A 5150-nucleotide genomic window follows, 5' to 3' on the forward strand; every position below is an offset into this window, starting at 1 on the left:
TACAGCATGGAAATAGGCTCTTCAACCCAACTCTTCCATTCCAATCATAGAATCCTACAGTGCAGAAAGAGGCCCTTCAGCCCATCGAGTCTGCACCGACCACAATCCCACCCAGGCCCCACTCCCATACATTTACCCGCTAAACCCTCTAATCTACACATCTCAGAACATTAAGGGGCAATTTTAGCATGGCCAATCAACCCAACCCCCACATCTTTGGACTGTGGGAGGAAACCGGAGCAAACCCACGCAGACACGAGGAGAATGTGCAAACTCCACACAGACAATGACCCGAGCCGGGAATCGAACCCAGGTCCCTGTAGCTGTAAAGCAGCAGTGTTAACCACTGTGCTATAATACCGTCCAGGTTTCCTAAACTGAACGAGTCCCATTTCCCTTCACTTGGCCCATATCCCTCTAAACATATCCTATTCATGTGTCTGTCCAAATGCATTTTAAATGTTGTAATTGTACCTGCCTTTGCCACAGGTAGGGGCGATGGCCAAGTAGTATTATCGCTCGATTATTAATCTAGAAACTCAGCTGATGTTCTGGCGGCATGGGTTCAAATCCCGTTACGGCAGATGGTGGAATTTGAATTCAACAAAAGCAAAATCTGGATTTAAGAACCTACTGATGACCATGAAACCATTGTCGATTGTTGGAAAAACCCACCTGGTTCACTAATGTCCTTCAGGGAAGGAAATCTGCTGTCCTTACCTGGTCTGGCCTCCAGAGTCACTGCTATGTGGTTGACTCTCACATATCCTCTGAACCAGGGCAATAAGGGATGGGCAATAAATGCTGGCTAACCAGTGAAGCCCATGCTTCATGAATGAACAAAAAAACCCCCATCTCTGGCAGTTTATTCCATACACAGCCCACCCTCTATGAGAAGAAGTTGCCTCTCGGGTCACTTTAAAATTTTTCCCCTCTCACCTTAAACATATGCCCTCTAGATTTGGACACCCCTAGCCTGTGGTGAAGTCTTTGGCTAGTTATCTTACTGAAGGAGGCCATTTGGCCCATCATAGTTGTACTAACTCTCCGAAAGAGCATCTTACCTAGGCCCATGTGTTGCTCAGCGCATCCAAGTTGCTATGCATTTTAGACATTCATGTTACCAAAGTATAGAATCATAGAACACTACAGTGCAGAAAAAGGCCCTTCGGCCCATCGAGTCTGCACCAAACACAATCCCACCCAGGCCCTACCCCCATATCCCCACATATTATACCCCCTAATCCCTCTAACCTACGCATCCCTTGACACTAAGGGGCAATTTCTTAGCATGGCCAATCAACCTAACCCGCACATCTTTGGACTGTGGGAGGAAACCAGAGCACCTGGAGGAAACCCACGCAGACACAAGGAGAATGTGCAAACTCCAGACAGACGGTGACCCAAGCCAGGAATCGAACCCAGGTCCCTGGAGCTGTGAAGCAGCAGTGCTAACCACTGAGTTACTGTGCCAAAAGTAAGATTGAGTTGCCACAACTCAAGAGAATGTGGCTGCCAGCACTTCCACTGTGTTGGTGAGGATGTTTGCGCCTATTGCCTCTCTATATTGGAAAGAAATGCTTTTTGCTGATTACTTTACCTTACCTTTCCAATCAGAGGCTTTGTGGTCCAGTGTTCTGCCTCTGAGTCCCACCCCATGATTTGCTGATCAATGAAAATGTGCCAATAACCCGGTCAAACAGGTTAAGTATGAACCTGCAAATCCTTCCAAACAGGTTGGTGTTAAGAGTGGGAGAGGATCCTGGTGATGGGAAGACAATGGAGCTTTGGCCACTGCAGTCCAGAGCTCCGGGCTACAAGTACATGTGAAAAGTGTAGGTACTCACAGGAACCTGACCCTCCGAGTGAACATGACCACCACCTGTAGTGCAAGGTGTTTCAAGATAGAAGTTTCCACACGCAGTTCCCGTGGGAATTTTACAACATGGGAAAATCCCCGAGGTTTATCCTTGCGCAATGGATACAAATTGATTAATTAATCTGTATGAGTTTCCACACGTGTATATGAGGATGTATTTTATCATGTCCTTACCAAACACTTCACAACTGATGAGTTGCTTCAATGATTCAGTGACTGTTGACAGATAAGTCAGTGAATGATATGAATTTAGAAACATAGAAGAAACATAGAAGCATAGATGAACTACAGCACTATACAGGCCCTTCAGCCCACAAGTTATGCTGAACATGTCCCTATCTTAGAGATTACTAAGCTTACCTATAACCCTCGATCCTACTAAGTTCCATGTACTTATCTAAAAGTCTCTTAAAAGACCCTATCGAATTCGCCTCCACCACCATTGCTGGCAGCCCATTCCACTCACCCACCACTCTCTGAGTGAAAAACTTACCCTTGACATTTCCTCTGTGCCTACTCCCCAGCATCCTAAACCTGTGTCGTCTTGTGGCAACCATTTCAGCCCTGGGAAAAAGCCTCTGACTATCCACTCAATCAATACTTCTCAACATCTCATACACTTCTGTCAAATCGTCCGTCATCCTTCGTTTCTCCAAGGAGAAAAGGCCGAGCTCCCTCAACCTGTCCTCATAAGGCATGCTCCCCAATCCAGGCAACATTCTTGTAAATCTCCTCTGCACCCTTTCTATGGTTTCCATATCCTTCCTGCAATGAGGCGACCAGAACTGAGCACAGTATTCCAAGTGGGGTCTGACGGGTGTCCTATAAAGCTGCAACATTATCTCTCGACTCCTAAACTCAATTCCTCGATTGATGAAGGCCAGTACACCTTCTTAACCACAGCTTCACCCTGCACAACTGCTTTGAGCGTCCTATGAACTCAGACCCCAAGGTCCTTCTGATCTTCCACACTGCCAAGAGTCCTACCATTAATATTATATTCTGCCATCCCATTTGACCTGCCAAAATGAGACAGTTCGCACTTATCTGGGTTGAAGTCCATCTGCCACTTCTCCGCCCAGCCTTGCATCCTATCAATGTCTTGCTGCAACTTCTGACATCCCTCCACACTATCCACAACACTTCCAACCTTTGTGTCATCAGCAAACTTACCATGATGGGTTTTTGATAAGAGAGGGGATTAAGGGTTATGGGGAGAGGGCGGGAATGTGGAACTGAGCCACGACAGATCAGCCATGATCTTATTGAATGGCGGGGCAGCCTCAAAGGGCTGGATGGCCTACTCCTGCTCCTATTTCTTATGTTCTTATGTTCTTATCCCATCCCTCCACTTCCTCATCCAGGTTATTTACAAAAATCACAAAGAGTAAGGGTCCCAGAACAGATCCCTGGGGCACTCCACTGGTGATTGACCTCCATACGGAACATGAGCCACCTATAACACACACAGCGATCAGAATGTGTGAATGGTGGAACAGAGGTACAGATTGTTAAGACAGTTGGCCTAAAGGGGTGGGGGGAGGTGGGTTTGATGGGGAAGGGGAAGGGTGGAAAGATGGAGAATGCACAGTAAGAAGGGTCATAACACCAGGTTAAATTCCAAGGGGTTTATTTATTTATGTACTTATTTATCGAGGTTTCAACAAAAGCTGTTTATTTTGTCTGCGATGTGGGAATGCCGGCGTTGGACTGGCGTAAACACAGTAAAAAGTCTGACAACACCACGTTTTAGTCCAACCAATTTATTTGATAATACTCACAAGCTTTCGAGGGGACTGCCTCTTCGTCAGGTTACTGTAATCTCTAAACTGTCTGTGCTTTATATGCTCTGTCTGAGGCCAGAACTCTCCATTCACCTGACGAAGAGGCAGTCCCCTCGAAAGCTTGTGAGTATTATCAAATAAATCAGTTGGACTAAAACCTGGTGTTGTCAGACTTTTTACTGTATTTTGTCTATCCCATCAATACTTTTACTTTTGACTAGATTCAGATTTAAATGTGGAAGCCCTGGGTGAAGAAAGGCAACGTCTCTTTGCAGTTGACTCCTGACATTTTTCCTTAGCCTCTTTTGTTCCCTTGGCCAAAAGCTTAGCACAATTCAGCTGCAGTTTCCTTGTTCTTTTGAGTGTGATGTTTCTTCAGGGCAATGCGTCTTCTTTTGTGCTGTAGAGTCCGGGTAGTTACCAAACATTAACTCTTGGGAGCTTTGGTTCTAGGCTTCTTATCTTCCTTGCTCAGAGGCCTGCTCACAATGTAAGAACATAAGAAATAGGAGCAGGAGTAGGTCATCTAGCCCTTCGAGCCTGCTCCGCCATTCAATAAGATCATGGCTGATCTGAAGTGGATCAGTTCCACTTTCCCGCTTTCTCCCCATAACCCTTAATTCCCTCTCTTATCAAAAACCTATCTACCCGCGACTTAAATATATTTAGCGAGGCAGCCTCCACCACTTCAACGGGTAGAGAATTCCAGAGATTCACCATCCTTTGAGTGAAGAAGTTCCTCCTCAACTCTGATCTAAACTGCCCCTCCCTTATCTTGAGGCTGTTCCTGCTGGTCCTGCTATCCTTTCTAAAAACTGGTACTGGTGTACATCATCCTCTTTGGACAGTTAAATACCTTACGGATTTTGCTAGCCCTCTTTGGTTCACGATGATGGGGTACGGTATTGTCTGTCAGACCAGGGATGTCCTTCTCACCTTTCTTAATAATTCAGGACACTGAGGTTGGCATCAACAATGCATCCACGTACAGATTTTCACTTGCGTTCACCACTCCTCCTAGGACGATAGCTGGAATGCTGAGCAGTAGATGGACATGGCCATTAGCCAAGATTCTTTGTTTCATGGGGAAGCCCTGTTTGTCATTGTCACCACTGATGTGCACAACGTATCCCTTCCATTCATCTCCAAGACAGTCTGCAGCGATATCGGTGGCCATGCGTTTCTCATAGAAAGTCTGAAGTTTCATCGTCCACTTTGATCAGTTTCTGGTAGCCAGTGGCTGGGAAGGAGATGTTGAGATTCATGGCAGAACAGCGGAGCCACGGGCAAAGCTGGCACAAGCTTTTGGAGCACTGTTCCTTCATCAGGTGAGCGAAAAGTTGGGTTCACAAACACGGCATATATAGACACAGACTCAAGTTACAAAATAATGGTTGGAATGCGAGTCTTAACAGGTAATCAGGTCTTTACAGTTACAGACAATGTGAGTGGAGAGAGGATTAAGCATTGCTCAAAGAGATGTGAGT

The 5150-nt window shown here is 46.0% G+C and overlaps 1 pseudogene; it reads right to left on the bottom strand.

Moving 5' to 3' along the window:
- Positions 1–3870: 3870 nt before the first annotated feature.
- LOC145350533 (small ribosomal subunit protein eS6-like) lies at positions 3871–4928 on the bottom strand (annotated as a pseudogene).
- Between the last annotated feature and the right edge of the window lie 222 nt (positions 4929–5150).

Source organism: Carcharhinus amblyrhynchos, chromosome 12 (assembly GCF_965287045.1).
Source record: "Carcharhinus amblyrhynchos chromosome 12, sCarAmb.v2.hapA, whole genome shotgun sequence".
NCBI lineage: Eukaryota > Metazoa > Chordata > Chondrichthyes > Carcharhiniformes > Carcharhinidae > Carcharhinus > Carcharhinus amblyrhynchos.